This window comes from Scyliorhinus torazame, chromosome 13 (genome assembly GCF_047496885.1).
Source record: "Scyliorhinus torazame isolate Kashiwa2021f chromosome 13, sScyTor2.1, whole genome shotgun sequence".
Lineage (NCBI taxonomy): Eukaryota > Metazoa > Chordata > Chondrichthyes > Carcharhiniformes > Scyliorhinidae > Scyliorhinus > Scyliorhinus torazame.
Genome location: NC_092719.1, coordinates 195365931 through 195382913, shown reverse-complemented (window position 1 = coordinate 195382913; position 16983 = coordinate 195365931). Strand labels below are relative to the sequence as shown.

General features: G+C 48.1%; 1 protein-coding gene across 3 annotated transcripts in view; it reads right to left on the bottom strand.

Annotated features, from left to right (window-relative positions):
• Positions 1-16983, bottom strand: part of klhdc8b (kelch domain containing 8B) — a 157065-nt gene that overhangs the window by 82556 nt on the left and 57526 nt on the right. The gene's annotated exons all lie outside the window — the stretch shown is intronic.

Here is a 16983-nt window from a genome sequence, read left to right as displayed (position 1 = left end):
GAGTAATGACAGTCTTTCACTAACAAAGAACTAAAGTAATATAAAATAACAATACAAACTCAGCCCATAGCCAAATCTTTCAACTGCATTTGTAACACAAGTGAGCGATTATGCTCCTTTTAAAGACTGAAATCCTCCGCTAAACCAAAGGGTATCACTTTGTCATGGGAATGTCACTTTAAGAAATGTTTGTCTTCTCAAGTGGCTGCAGTGATGTCAGTGTGTGGGTGGAGCTGGGCTCTTGCTCTGCTTTTTACGTTTTGAGCTGGAAGCTGTTTTTGGCTCAGAATTTTAGTTTCGTTTTCAGTTGGAGAGCTGCATATAAACCAAGGAGGTGTATTTTCTCTCTCTGCATGATAAAGAATGTCTCCAGATCACTTGATGATTTCAAAGTAATACCTGCTTCTGTAAGGAAGACAAACCTACTGTCTTTGTTAAAAAGGGTCTTTGACTTATGGATGTTGTTAGGAAAGTTACTAAGGGTTGCCTATAGAGTACTGTATCTTTGGGGGTGTATCAGTGTTGGTAGTTGATAAGATGTTTACTGTGTGTTTATAAAATGTTAACTCGATTCATAGAATACACATTGCTTTGTTTAAAAATACTTTAGATCTCTGTTGCATCACACCTTTAAAGTGGGCCCTTGTGCTCCCCATAACCAAAATCTATTAAAAGTTGTGGGTCAGGTGAATTCCATGATATAGTTTGGTATTCTCTAAACCCTGGCCCATAACAGCACTGGCAGAGCCAAGACTTATTGGTCATCCATGTTTATCTTTGATACGATAATGGTGAGCTGCCTTCTTGAACAGCTGCAGTCCATGTGGTGTAGCTACACCCAGTTAGGGAGTGAGGGAGGCCGTTCCAGCATTTTGTTCCAGTGGAAGTGAAGGCAGGAAATCTAGTTCCAAGTAAGATGGTCTGTGACTAGGAGAGGAACTTGCATGTGATGGTTTTCCCATGAGCCAGCTGCCTTTGTTCTTCTGGGCATCAGAGGTCGCAACCTTTGGAAGGTGTTATGAAAGATACCATGGTGACTTTCTGCGATATATCCTGCAAACGGTGTACACTTCTGCCACTGTGCACAGATGGCCCAGGGCTTTACTCAATTTTTTCCTCTCTGAGGTGATTGCATTGCTGCTTGGTGGAGAGGAAAGGTGGTAGTGGTGGTGGAGGGGAAGCATTGTGGCTTGTCATGAGGCTGGATTTTATGGGCCTGGTCCTGAAAGGAAAGTAATTGGCTGCCGACGCACCTGACAGAAGCCCTCTCTACAGCTATAACATGCTGTGCGCAGGTCAAACATACTGATAGCGATACCTCCACACTCGAGTGGAAGGAGGTGATGCCCACAAGGGTTTCTGGCCACTGAGTCTTGGCAGCCCCAGAAAGTGGGCACCGCCAGGACTGAAAGCAGTCCCAGGAAGCACCCCTTCCCCCAGCTGAAAGTAGGCCTAGTGGGGGGGTTGTAAAATCTAGCCCGTAGTATTCCAACCATCACAAATGCAGATTTTACAACAGATTCAGGAACAATCACATATTCCTATGGGAGGGTTAATATGTGTGGGAGAAATCCATTGTATAAGTTCTGTATTATTTTTGATTGATATATTTATGTTCTGTTCTTTTCTCTTTCTCTTTTCTGTTACGGGGGGGTGGGGGAGGGGGGGGGTTTAATTGGTTGAACATTTTTGTTGGAAAAACTTTGAATAAACATATATTTTTTTAAAAAGATAGATTTTTAGTTACCTTTCACAACAGAAATATTGAATTGATGAGTTAGTTCAGTGAATCTTGCAATTTGCGATGCCAAAGCATACAAGGCTATGGGCTAAGTACTGGAAAATGGGATTAGAATAGATAGGCGGTTGTTTTTGACCGGCGCCGACGCGATGGGCCAAAGGGCCTTTTCTGTGCTGTAGACCTCTATGACTCGTCCCTTATTTTCAGATCATTGTTAATTCATGGTTAATTATTTTTCTGCAACCAACATCCTATCATTGTCTATAATGTTTTACTGAAGAGGCAGCTCTAACATTCTCTTGACCTCTGATCTTTCTGTAAATTTTTAAAAGCAGATTCAATCTGTATTACACAATTGTCGTCCTGTGATTCAACACAATCTCCTTTCCCTCCAATACAAAGTGCACAGCACCTCTCAAAGGAAGACTAGAATCTCAGTTTTAATTATCGTATATTCACTGTCCTCTCCAAATTTCCTGTTTCCCTGGAGACACCTTGACAACCTGATGACACAATTGTCGCATTTAAATAAACAAATAAGCTGTCCCTTAACCCTGCAGCTGGGTTTGTGAAGTCCTTCCCACACAAAAACCATTGAGCAAAAACCATTAACCCTTCAAGAACTGAAGCAACGTTGATGCACGCTTACGTTTTCACATTATCTGTTCGACAGAAATAGAATTAATTACCAGATGCACAGATAGGATGACTATTGATTGGGCAGTATTGATCCTGAAAGAAAGACAGAAAAGCTAACCTAACTCGCCCAATGAAAACTCACATGATCAGGTAGAACGCTGATTTTACATCTCACCCATTATTATCTATTGTTTAGTTCAATGGAGAGTAAAATCAGGCTGGGTGTAAGATCCAATTTCATCCAATCCTGCCAAATTCCTGACTGGCAGAATAGGATAAAATTGCCCCCATTGGGTGGGAGTGTAAAATCAGCATTCAACCTGATCCTGTGGGTTTCCCACAATGTTTGCAGTTAAAATTGCTCTCAAAGATCCTAAAAGTGAAGATTTGTTGTGTTTGCAACCTCTGTGCCCCCACCATTGCCTCAGCCTACCTGCTCCTTCATTCAGGCTAATACCACCACCAGATTCAATAAGTGTGATTTTAACACACTCAAAGCACCAGAAAATAGGGTAGCAACAGAGTTAATAGCAAAGTGGTTGACTTGCCCACTCTTCTGCCATTTGCTTTGCAAATCACAATTGCACCACCTCTGGTGGTCGTGCCTTCAGTTGCCTCAGCCCCAAGCTCTGGAATTCCCTCCCTGCACCTCACTACCTCACTTTCCTCCTTTTTGACACTTCTCAAAACATTTTTCTTCGACCAAGCTTTTGGTCATCTCGCCCTCAAATATGTCCGTATTTGGCTTGGTGACATATTTGTTTCAAAATGCACCTGTGAAGCACCTTGGGAGATTAAAGAAGCAATGGGTGAGATTCTCCGTTTTGGAGACTAGTGCCGGAGCTGAATTGCAGTTGATTTGTACTCCAGGATCAGGAGGCGATTCCCAATCCCTTGCCATGCAAATTTATTCATGACAAGGATTGCGAGGGATTACTGAGGGAACCCCGCGATCGGATTTGGTACTGGGTAATGAACCGGGCCAAGTGTTAGATTTGGTTTTGGGAGAGCACTTTGGAGATAGTGGCCACAATTCGGTGACTTTCACTATAGCAATGGAGAGGGATAGGAACAGACAGCAGGGCAAGGTTTATAACTGGGGGAAGGGTAATTACGATGCGATTAGGCAAGAATTGGGGACCATAAGATGGAAACAGGAACTGTCAGGGACAGGCACAATTGAGATGTGGAGCTTGTTCAAGGAGCAAATATTGCGTGTCCTTGATATGTATGTCCCTGTCAGGCAGGGAGGAAATGGTCGAGTGAGGGAACCATGGTTTACAAAACAGGTTGAATGTCTTGTCAAGAGGAAGAAGGGGGCTTATGTGAGGATGAGAAAACAAGGTTCAGTTAGGGCACTTGAGGGATACAAGATAGCTAGGAAGGAGCTCAAGAAAGGGCTTAGGAGAGCTAGGAGGGGGCATGAGAAGTCCTTGGCGGGTAGGATCAGGTCCCCTGTGCCTGAAGGGATATGTCCTAGGATTGTTTGGGAGGCGAGGGATGAGATTGCAGAGCCTTTGGCTTTGATCTTTATGTCCTCACTGTCTACAGGAATAGTGCCAGAAGACTGGAGAGAGGCGAATGTTGTCCCCTTGTTCAAGAAAGGGAATAGGTATAACCCTGGGAATTATCGGCCGATTAGTCTCACTTCGGTCATCAGTAAATTATTGGAAAGGGTCCTGAGGGATAGGATTTATGATCATTTGGAAAGATACAGCTTAATCCAGGATAGTCAGCACGGATTTGTGAGGGGTAAGTCTTGCCTCACAAGTTTGATTGTATTCTTTGAGGAGGTAACTAAGTACATAGATGAAGGTAGATCAGTTGATGTCGCACACATGGATTTTAGTAAGGTGTTTGATAAGATGCCCCATGGTCGGCTCATGCAGAAAGTAAGGAGACATGGCATAGAGGGAAATTTGCCCGATTGGATCAGTAACTGGCTATCACATAGAAGACAGAGGGTGGTGATAGATGGTAAATTTTCATCCTGGAGCCCAATCACCAGTGGTGTACCACAGGGATCAGTGCTGGGTCCTCTGCTATTTGTGATTTTTATCAATGACTTGGATGATGGAGTTGAAGGTTGGGTTAGTAAATTTGCTGATGACACCAAGATTGGTGGAGTAGTGGATAATGTGGAGGGCTGTTGTAGGCTGCAAAGAGACATTGATAGGATGCAGAGCTGGGATGAAAAATGGCAGATGGAGTTTAACCCTGATAAGTGTGAGGTGATTCATTTTGGAAGGACAAATTTGAATGCGGATTACAGGGTTAACGGCAGGGTTCTGAAGAAGGAGCAGAGAGATCTCGGAGTTCATGTCCATAGATCTCTGAAAGTTGCCACCCAAGTGGATAGAGCCGTGAAGAAAACCTATAGTGTGTTAGCATTTATTAACAGTTTAAGAGCCGAGAGGTTATGCTGCAACTGTACAAGACCTTGGTTAGACCACATTTGGAGTATTGTGTGCAGTTCTGTTCACCTCATTATAGGAAGGATGTGGAAGCATTGGAAAAGGTGCAAAGGAGATTTACCAGGATGCTGCCTGGATTGGAGGGTAGGTCTTATGAGGAAAGGTTGAGGGAACTCGGGCTTTTCTCATTGGAGCGAAGGAGGATGAGAGGTGACTTAATTGAGGTGTATAAGATGATGAGGGTAGCCCTCAGATAGACTTTGGGGGAACCCCCATAAGGAATTACCCCTTTGGCCCACCGAGAGATCCACCATGTCAGGGCCACGTTTGATCACATGTGTAGTAATCTTCGCCCATGTGATTCCCAGCCCAGAGGATCTGAGAATCTTGTGGACCTGGAGAATATGGTGCCCGGTCTGCTATGTGAGCCATGTTCATCCTCCCGCTGGTGCGCAGGTGGGAACCTCTATCCTGACTCCAGCGGGGGGCCAGAACATTGGAAATGGATCAGTGTTCCTCAGCACATTGGGAACTCTGCTACCAGCAGAGGGCGGTGAAGAATGCAGCCTGATATAACTAAATATAAGTTATTGTTGTTTTTGGGTGGCGCGAGCACCAATATATATTAATACAGTGTGCGCCGCATTAATCTATACAATTCAGAATCTTATTACACGAGATCTAGATGCAATTTAGAGGTCCTCAATGTTGGGGTGCACACTATGGGCACCCCCTTCACTGGAACTTGGGGTGATCAAGTGAAGGAGGTCCCAATAAAAGTAAGTTTAGGATTATTTCTGTGGGGGCACTCCTCCCAGATCCATGAGACTATTGTGAGCCACTTCTGCCCCAGGTTCCCCCACTCTCTGCCCCCTACCACCCAGTGACCAACCCATGTACAGCAGTCATACTCCAAGTAGTCTGATGCTGTACCAGTTGAGAGCCAGTGAGCTGAATTCCCAATTGGATTCTCAGGCTCTGGAACTAACCTGAGCAATATTAAATGCTCACAAGCCTGCTTTCCGCCAGGTGGATAGGGTTAAAATAACCCCTATGTGTCAAGAAAAGGGCATGGTGTTCACGCTGAATCTTCAAGAACCAGTTCCGACAGTAATTACATGTCTCTTTTGAACCCTATTCTGGTTTACATCCCTGACAATTACACACCCATGGCATTAGTTAAAGCTCATTCAGTGTTAATTGCCAAATATTAATCATTTGATTCATTAATAACATCATAAAAAAACATCAATTCTACAGCAGGAAACATTTGGTAAATTCTCCATCCTTGGAACTAAGAGCGGTGGTAGGCAGGTTTTGTAGAGCGTATCCCACTGATTAGAATGATGGGAAATTGTGCCTGATTCTGAAGTTACAAGCAAATCAAATACGGAGAGGCAAGTATCTCTCCGAATCATTGGCAGGTCAGGATCTGATTCATCAGCCCTGCCGTTGCGTGGAGGGGCCGAAGATTTTGGGACTATGTCCCCATGCCGCCGTGAAAATTGTAGTCTTTTACGCCAGGAAAACTGGCGTCAAAATGCCACAGATTCACAGTCCTGCAGGGGGCTAGCAGGCAGCTGTCGTGGGGCTTACAGCTCCAGCTGCCGATACTGCCGCCCGCATTTCTGCGTCAGAGGCCGTGCATGTTCAAGGTGGCGGCCTCCAACGGCCGCGCTGTGCTCCATGGCGGACTCATCCCACGGACCTGGACCACCAAAATTGTGCCCCGCATCGGCCGCTCGCCCGACCCGGACCGCCCGCACACATAGCCCCCAGTCTCGAATGAGGTAGCCCCCAGTCTCGAATGAGGCACCCCCCCCCCCCCCCCGCTCTCCGATCGGCCGTCCCCCGACCATGGCGGGACCAGGCTGATTTTGCAGCCGCCATGCGGCTATCACGAACGGTGGGACCAAGAGTGGTCCACGCCATCGGGAATTCGGCTGGTCGAGGACGGAGAATAGCGGGGCGGGCCTCAAGCAATGGCCTGAGGCAATGGATAATTGGCGCGGTGTACTCCCTGAGTACGTCGCTTTTCGGGAGGCGGAGAATCGCGGAACCAGCGCCAGTCCCAATTTCATGCGAGAAACCGGATTCTGTGCCCCGTCGCTGAACCCGATTCCCTCGGGCTGCGGAGAATCCAGCCCCTGGTCTCCATGTTTAGATGGCATCCGAACACACACATCTCACTCTCACTAGCCCATCTGACTCCAGGATGCCGTTCGAGGGGCAGTACCAGGGTATTGCCTGGGCATGTCCCTCTCCCCCGTCAGCTATACTTAGCTTTGTGCCCCCGGCGAGTTCCCCTCAACTGCTTGCAAAAGCAGTTGTAAACCTCGCAGATGTGACATCACGCCGATGAAGTGGGAATTCGTTATGTGAGGTGAACATATGGTGGGGAAATCTTCTAAGTGTATTTAAATTTTTAAAGATGTATTTAAATGAGGTTCCTATCCCTTCTGGGCGGGAATTTCATTATGTCACTGGCGAGGGGTGGTCTCGCGAGACTTTCCACCGGCATCGCCATTTGTGCCTGCAGCGAGCGCCGGCAGAAAATCCCTTCATCAAAGCAGAAGAAGGGATGGCACGGTGCTCAGTGGTTAGCACAGCTGCCTCATGGTGCCGAGGACGCAGGTTTGATCTTGTCCATGTGGAGTTTGCACCTTCTCCCCGTGTCTATATGGGTCTCAACCCCACAACCTAAAGATGTGCAGGGTAGGTGGATTGGCCACGCTAAATTGCCCCTTAATTGGAATTTTATCAAAAATCACAGCAGGAAAAGGCTGCAAGTGAAAAGAGGAAGGCAGCACCCCTCATCACCCAACAGGCCTTTGAGGCCTTAATCTGAGGAGTGAAGATGCACAGGGATGTCCTCTATCCCAGATGGTTCTAGGAAGCATACCAGCCTCACCGCTCTGGCCTGGAAGGTCATCGCCTAGGAGGTCCACATGGCTGGCAACCACACTCAAATCAACATCTAGCACAGGAAAAAGATGAATGATCTCATTTGCCCCACCAGGGTAAGTCACCCTTCAGCTCCCTCCAATATCAAACTCTCATCATGGCATCATGTACTCACAGGCCTAATCTCTACAGGGAACTTCAGGCAACTTTAATTCACTTTTGGGTCACAGATATGCTACCACTGTCAAAATATTAAACGTTTGCAATTAGTTTTGATGTTTCTGTGAATAGCTTGGTCATCTTAAGGCACTGTGATTATTTACATGAGAATCCTCTTATTTGTTTTATCCATCCACCCACTTGGAAATATTCTCCCTCTGTGAGATTCAAATTCCTGTGATGTCAACCTCACTGAAGACAGTCTCTGCACACTGGTATGATGTCAGAGGATATGCACAAATCTTCATTGGAAGTGTGTGATGAATGCGCTTCTAACCCTTCTTCCTAATGGAAGAACATTGTGTGAGGGAACATTGTGTGAGGGGAGCTCATTAGCACTGAGTGATTAGTGGCGGTTGTGTCTCCCCAGTGGCAGTAGCAAAAGACAAGACATGGATGGGAGGAGGAGATCCCTAGCCACTCCTGATCTCACTGGCCGCTGTAGTTTCAGAATCATATGGCGGCGACTGCTTCAGGTTCACATTGGTCTCATTGTTCAGTGGACTCTCACTTCGCAGAGTGAGGCAAACACAGGGCCCCGCGGACCTTTGCAAAGATTATGGCCTTATGAAGAATGAGGCCAGAAGTTGTAAGTGTGAATGCTGCGCACGTTTTCAATGTGAATGGTTGGACATCCCTTGAGATGAAAGGGAATGACATTGAGGGCGAGAAGAACTGTGGCCATCTCCCCTAGCCTTCACTTTATCCTTGGAACCTGTCAGTGATTAAAGTGTCACTTCTGCCATGTCCTGCTTCCTCCATGACGTTGCTGCATTCATACTGACCCTCACCACGTTCTTGAGTTTCCTGGGCCTCTGGATCTTTAACCTCCAATGAGGTCTCATCCTCCTCTATTTCACCCTTTGGCCACGGATCATTTCTTTTTAGTGCAAACTTGTGAAGGATGCAACACACAGCTATGATGCGTGAAACGCTATGAGATGTGTATTGCCATGCGCCACCTGAGCAGTCCAAGCATCTGAACCACATTTTCAGAATCCCAATGGTGTGCTCTATTAGGAAATGTGTGGAGCTGTGAGCAGCACTGTACCTCTACTCAAAAATACTCTGAGGGCACTGCACCTATTTCACCAGCCAGCATTTCAGTGGGTATCCCTTATTCCCAAGCAGTCATCACTGCAGATGTACTAGTCCTTTGAAAATCTCGGGAACCTGGGATCAATTCAGGATGTAGGAGTCATGGAAACTCCCAGGGTACCGCTTCTGAAAAACTGTGGTATGTACGCCTGATAATCACACCCATTGTACATTGATGTAATGGTAGCCTTTGCAGTTTATAAATCTTAGGGGCTGCTACCCTGTAGTCCTTAATGCCACATGGGTACAGCCGATTGCACTCCGGACTCATGTTTGTAGACCTGAATATTTTCCTGTCATATTTGCAGCATTATCCAAGCTCTGCCCACACCAACTTTTGATGTCCAAACCTAAATTTGCAATGATTTCCAAAACAGTTTTCTCCAGGTACTCAGAAGTGTGGGATTACAGCTGGACAAACAAAGAAATCGATCCACAATTTCACCATCGCTGGTCACATATCTTAAAATGACTGTCAATTGGTCCACATAACTCACATTTGGTGTTGAAGCAACTAATATGGAATAATATTTGGCATCCTTTACTTCATTTATGGATTGGTTTCTGAGCCACTCGTCAGTGCTGTGTGTTTCATTGCAAGTCCTCCTCTGGTTTCGACACTTCCTCCTTGACTATCCGTTTCCCAGCTGGATCCTCACAATGTGAAGGTAGAGCTCCCTTTTGTTATTATTCAGTCTCCTCCAATAATATTGAATCCCATAGTCATTGTGGTGGACATTCCTACCTACCCACCTGAGATGCTCACTACTGAAGTGCCCATGCCCATGTGGACATCTGCCGCCTACCATCTGGAGGCTACTGAGCTGAACCCCCTCGCTCCCAGGGTAAGGGAGCTCCACATAACACTATACCATCTGCAGTCTGGTACAAAGACAGACAAGCCCATGAATAGCGACTGTGAGACAGCCCTGCACACCAAGCTGCGCATTATTCTAACTGAGCACACAGCCCTTGCCCCTCCCTGGAGTTGCAGTACACCATGCTCCCAATGATTACTCCTGCAGTATGTTCACTGTATCCCATGTCTGTCTCCACTGTTTGACTGAGGTTCACAGAGCCCAGGGATGTCTCTACTTCAACTCCCTAGACCATCGATGCCCATTACTCTGATGACTGAAGAGTACATTGTTTCCTTCCCAAACTAGGCCTCACCCCCACTTATGAGCCTGCATGAGACCCATCCCTCTTGTAGCACTAACCACCCCTCCTTTTCCTATTCGAGAGTCTGCATTCATCCACCCCCCCCCCCCCCCCCCCCCAGCCACCACCATTCATCCTCCCCCACCCCCTTTCATACATGTGACATCCCTTCAACTCCCTTGTTACCCTTGCAGGGCTCCAGGTTGCCAATTAGTCTACCTTCTGTTGCCAATCCTTCCCCCTCCTCCACTACCTTTCAAAGTAGCCCCTCTGTCTTCCGTTGCTTTCCATCCCCATTGCCCTCCCTTGTGATTACCCTTCCGCATCCTACCCCCCAAACCTAACCTCATGCATAGCCTTCTCCTCCATTGCACCCCCCCCCCTCCCATGTGTTCACCATTCACTCCCCCTCAACCCCTTTCCTGGGCGAAATGCTGGAAAATGATGGGCGCTGTGGCTCAGATGGTTAAAGCCCTGTCTTGTAAACAGCAGATGCTGAGTTTGAATCTCAGCGCTGCCCCTTCACACCTTTGGACAGCGCGATAGCATAGTGGTTAGCACTATGGCTTCACAGCGCCAGGGTCCCAGGTTCGATTCCCGGCTTGGGTCACTGTCTGTGCAGAGTCTGCATGTTCTCCCCGTGTCTGCGTGGGTTTCCCTCAGGTGCTCTGGATTCCTCCCATAAGTCCTGAAAGACGTGCTGTTAGGTAATTTGGACATTCTGAATTCTCCCTCAGGCGCCGGCATGTGGCGTCTAGGGTCTTTTCATAGATTTCATAGAATTTACAGTGCAGAAGGAGGCCATTCGGCCCATCGAGCCTGCACCGGCTCTTGGAAAGAGCAACCTACCCAAGGTCCACACCTCCACCCTATCCCCATAACCCAGCAACCCCATCCAACACTAAGGGCAATTTAGTATAGCCAATCCACCTAACCTGCACATCTTTGGACTGTGGGAGGAAACCGGAGCACCCGGAGGAAACCCACGCACACACGGGGAGGATGTGCAGACTCCGCACAGACAGTGACCGAAGCCGGAATCGAACCTGGGACCCTGGAGCTGTGAAGCAATTGTGCTATCCACAATGCTACTGTTCTGCCCACAATGCTACCGTGCTGCCCTTTTCACAGTAACTTCATTGCAATGTTAATGTAAACCTACTTGGGGCCGGTTTAGCACAGTGGACTAAACAGCTGGCTTATAATGCAGAACAAGGCCAGCAGCGCGGGTTCAATTCCCATAAAGGCTTCCCCGAATAGGAGCCGGAATGTGGCAACTAGGGCTTTTCACGGTAACTTCATTGAAGCCTACGTGTGACAATAAGCGATTATTATTATTATTGTGACAATACTGATGATTAATTATTAATTATTAAAAATGAATGCTCAGTCCTGTCTGAGTACCACTACACAGTGGTACCCTCCCAGTGGAACCCACCGGGAGCCGACCACACCTACACTGCCCGCTGACCCACTTGCAATACCGGTCAGTGTCTGAAAGCTGAGCCCTGTCCTCAGTACCACTGCAGAGTGGTGTCCTTGTGACTATGGAGGCAAGCACTGGGAACAGCTCAACCCTACAGCCCCAGCAGTGTGGTGTTGTACAAGCAACGTGACGTCACCAGCACAACGCTGTGAAGGTAGGTTATTCGTGTGGCGCTCTCCCCTAAGTCATGAGAGAAGTGAGATCTGATGTATGCACACTACCCTTTTTCAAATAAGATTCATACCAACATAGTTTCCGATTGGCATGACGCAAGATTAGAAGGCCACATGTGATTCTGCTGAGAAGCTAATTTAATGAGCATCCATGAGATAGTAATGAATGTTCACATCACTCCTCAGTGAGATAACCCACCATCAGGAGAATCCCAAACTATTTTTACGGTGGTGGCCTCCTGGTAAATTCTCAGCTCCCGTCCACCATTAAACCCACCACGGCTAGGATGGGAGAACTCCACCTTTTGAGTATTTGGATTGTTTTATTCTATTTCAGATTTCTGTTATATTATCTCAGCAGCTCACTTTGCTTCATAGATTAAGTTCTTTTATGGACATAACTTTGAGCTGTTTCTACCAGTGCCCTCTGACTTCCACCCCTGACATTGTCACTGTAGCACCACTGATATAATCTAATGCTCCACTCTGTGTCTGACAAAGAGCACAGTGGGAAAATCGATGGAGTGGCAGATGGCTTCATTAAAGCTCTGAAATCTCGAACTGGATAATGAAATACAAAAGGACTAGTTGCCATTACGAGGATACTGAATGCTGCCTGGCTCTTTAATCAAGTCATTTTACTGTTACCTGTAAAATATTTAATACCTTAAGGAGGAAAACCATTTTCTGAAAGGCTAAATACGGCCACTTGGGATAACCCCAAGTAACAATAATTACTTCAACAAGGATGCTTTTAAGAAATATATTTTTATTCAGGACATTTTCCATTTTACAATATACATAACACTCATTCAACATTATACCACTTTCATAACAAACAAACAACCCACCACCCCACCCTGTGTGCCCCATTTTATTGTTTACATAACTACCCCTCACCCACCCCTCCCCTCTGTTTGCTGACGATTACCAATTCTTGAAGGAGATAAACAGCCTCCACCTTGAAAAGAACCCCTCCTCCGACTCCCTAATTGCGTACTTAATGTTCTCCAGATGCAGAGATTCGGACAGACCTCCCACCCATGCTGTTGTCCCTGGTGGCTCTGCAACCCAGGGGGACAAAGGCCAATACATCTGCCTCTCTCCCCTGCTGCACTCCTGGCTCATCCGATACCCCAAACATCGCCACCCAGAGGCTCGGAGCCACCCTCACCCCTAGAATCTCTGACGTTATCGCAAAAAATGACTCCCAGAACCTCCCCAATTTCGAACAGGGCCAGAACATGTGTGTGTGGTTCGCCGGCCCCCTTGAACACCGCTCACATCGATCCTCCAACTCTGGAAAAAAAGCACTCATGTGTGACTTGGTGATATGCGCATTGTGCACTACTTTAAACTGCACCATAGAACATAGAACAGTACAGCGCAGAACAGGCCCTTCGGCCCTCGATGTTGTGCCGAGCTTTGTCCGAAACCAAGATCAAGCTATCCCACTCCCTGTCATTTTGGTGTGCTCCATGTGCCTATCTAATAAGACTGGTTAAGGAAATTATACGGACGGACAGGAGCTACGCGGGGTCCCCGAGGCCAGAGTTACTCAGGAAACGACAGAGGCTGCAGGCCGTGTTCGGGGTGCTGACTACAGGGAGGGCCGTAGAGCAGCTTAGAAAGGCAAAAGGCGCGATATACGAGCATGGAGAGGTGGCCAGCAGAATGCTCGCGCCACGACTAAGGAAGAGAGAAGCGGCTAGGCAGATAGGTAGGATAGCGGATGAAGAGGGAAATCTGGTGGGGGACCCGGCAGGGTTGAACAAGGTGTTTAGGGACTTTTATAGTAAGCTGTACACTTCGGAACCCCCCCAGGGAACCGGAGGGGATGAGGCGATTCCTGGACGGACTGACCTTCCCAAGAGTGGGTAGGGGGCTGGTAGACGGACTGGTCAGGATCGAAGAGGTATTAGGGGGCCTCAGACTGGGTCTCACACATGACGATGTTGGGTTTATCCTACTCCACGCATCCTCTTCAAATTGTTATGGGCCAGGGTTTAGAGAACCCCAAAGTGTATCATGGAGTTCACCTGACCTACAACTTCTAATAGATTGTGGTATGGGGAGCACACGGCCCACTCTACAGGTGTGGTACAGCAGAAATGGAAAAGCATTTTCTGAAGCAAAACAATGTTTATTCTATGAACTCAAGTTAACCTTTTTAAAACATACAGTGAACATCTTAGCAACCATTAATTCAAATACAACCCCCAAGGAATATAACATTAATTAATTCTTAAGCTGTCCTTTTAACATCCAGAAAACTTTTTTTTTAAACTTTCAGCCGAAGCACATCAGGTTGAAGTCACTACCAAGAGCAGTTATTAGTTTTAAACCACCAAAGGATCGATTTACATTCTTTAGATTAGAGAGAGAGACTCGAATACACCTTCTGGCTATGACTGCAGCTATCCAGCTCTGAAAACAAAACTAAAACACACCCTGCAGCAAACAACCTAAAACAAAAGTAAAAAGCTGTCAGACAGCCCACCTCCACCCACACTCTGACATCACTGATAAACACCCATTTCTTAAAGGTACATTTCTTAAACACCCATTTCTTAAAGGTACTCTCACATGACAAAATGCACCGCCCAGCTCTTCTTCCCAATCCATCTTTATCTCCTCCAGGGAGGCCTTCTCCCTCTTCAACAATTGCGCATAGATATCTGAAATCCCCCTCTCCCCTACCCCATCCTCAGACACTCACTACCTTGTCCATCAATGAGGGGAGTGGCAACCGAGGAAATGGAGCCAACTCCTTCCGCACAAAGTTCCTAACCGTCAAGTACCTAAACCCAATTCTCCATTAGATGAGGCCCCAACTCTGTCGCAAAGGTTTTATAAAATTCCACTGGAAATCCCTCCGGGTTCTGAGCCTTCCCAGGCTGCGTAGAGAAGATGCACCTCATAACTTCCTCCAGCCCAGGTGGAGCCTCCAGCCCCTGCATTTTCTCCTCCTCCCCCACCGTGAAGTCTAACCCATCCAAGAAGTGTTTCATGTCCGAGTCCCCCTTCGGGGGCTTTGACCTGTACAACCCCTGTTAAAAGGTCTCAAACACCCCATTTACCTTTCCTAGATCTTGATGTGTTGGGTGCTCTGGATCCGTGGAACACATACAGGCCACCAACACTTAAAATAGTGCAACACTATTTTATTAAGTTAGAAACTGTTGAACACTTCCGGGTGCGGCGATGACCAGCTAAGTCGCACATTTCGGCACCTCCCTTTGAAACGGACTTTTGGGCTCTTATTAGGAGCCCCAACGGCAATTTTTAACAGCCAAAATCATTGTGCGGTGAAATAGGAGGGAATCCCCCGGATAAATATGGATAAAGGAGAGGATAGCGGCCGGATTGCAGTGGATCCACTGGAGCAGCGGCAAGGAAGGGAAGCTTGAAGCAAGATGGCGTTGGAAGGTGGCTGTTTGGTATGGGGCCCGGAGCAACAAGAGTTCCTGCGGCGCTGTGTGGAAGAGCTGAAGAAGGAGGTGTTGGCCCCGATGCTACAGGCGATTGAAGGGCTAAAGGAGGCGCAGAGGACCCAGGAGTTAGAGCTTCGGGTCGTGAAAACAAAGGCTGCGGAGAATGAGGATGAAATACAGGGCCTGGTGGAAAGGACAGAGACGCACGAGGCACAGCACAAAAGGTGTGTGGAGAGGTTGGAAGCTCTGGAGAATAACTCGAGGAGGAAGAATTTAAGAGTCTTGGGTCTTCCCGAAGGCACAGAGGGGGCAGACGTCGGGGCATATGTGAGCACGATGCTTCACTCGCTAATGGGATCGGAGGCCCCGACGGGTCCTTTGGAGGTGGAGGGAGCTTATCGAGTTCTGGCGTGAAGACCAAAGGCAGGAGAAATACCTCGAGCCATAGTGGTGAGGTTTCACCGCTACAATGACAGAGAGATGGTTCTAAGATGGGTGAAGAAAACTCGGAGCTGCAGGTGGGAGAACGCGGTGATCCGCGTGTACCAGGATTGGAGTGCGGAGGTGGCGAGAAGGAGGGCAAGTTTCAACCAGGCCAAGGTGGTGCTCCACAAAAAGAAGGTTAAATTTGGAATGTTGGAATGTTCCAGCCGGCGAGACTGTGGGTCACACACCAAGGGAAGCACCACTACTTTGAGACGGCAGAAGAGGCGTGGACATTCATTGTGGACGAGAAGCTGGAATAGTCTGGCGAGAGAAAAAGCTTCTGTAATAAAGTGGTGGGGTGATTATGTGGGATGAGGAAGGGGAAGGGAGGGGGGGAATTTTTTCAATTTTGTAACTTTTCTCTTTTCCCCTCGTGGGGGGGGGGGGGGGGGCGGAGTTTGGGGAACTGTGGGCGCCGATGGGAAGGAAAGGGGAAGGAGAAGGGGACTGCGCCATCAGGAGCGGGGCCGAGTGGGAAACGTGGGCTTTGCTCCCGCGCTATGGTAATTGTGGCGGGAACGGGGACGCAGGAAGGAGGGGGCCTCGCACAAGGAGGGGCCGAGGACAAACAGGGGAAGCTGAGGTCAGCCAGAGTTTGCTGACTTCTGGGAGCAACATGGGGGGGGTGCAACTACGCTAGAAAGGGATCTAGCGGAGGGGGGGGGGGAGTTAACTGGGTTGCTGCTGCTAAGGGGAAGGGGGAGCTGTTATGGGGCGGGGTGGTCGGGACGGGAGAGCACCGTCGGTGGGATATACGGGTACATGGGAACCGGGTGAGGAGCTGGGTTAGAAAAGGGGATGGCTAGTCGAGATGGGGGGGGGGTTAAAGAGCCCCCCAACCCGGTTGATCACGTGGAACGTGAGAGGGCCGAATGGGCCGATTAAAAGGGCACGGGTACTCGCACACCTAAAGAACTTAAAGGCAGATGTGGTCATGTTGCAGGAGACGCACCTGAAACTGGCAGATCAGGTCAGACTACGTAAAGGATGGGTGGGGCAGGTGTTCCATTCGGGCTTAGATGCGAAGAATAGGGGGGTGGCTATTCTAGTGGGGAAACGTGTACTGTTTGAGGCAAAGACCATAGTGGCGGACAGTGGGGGTAGATACGTGATGATGAGTGGCAGATTGCAAGGGGTGGTGGTGGTTCTGGTGAACGTATACGCCCCGAACTGGGATGATGTAAACTTCATGAAGCGTATGCTGGGGCGTATCCCGGACCTGGAGGCG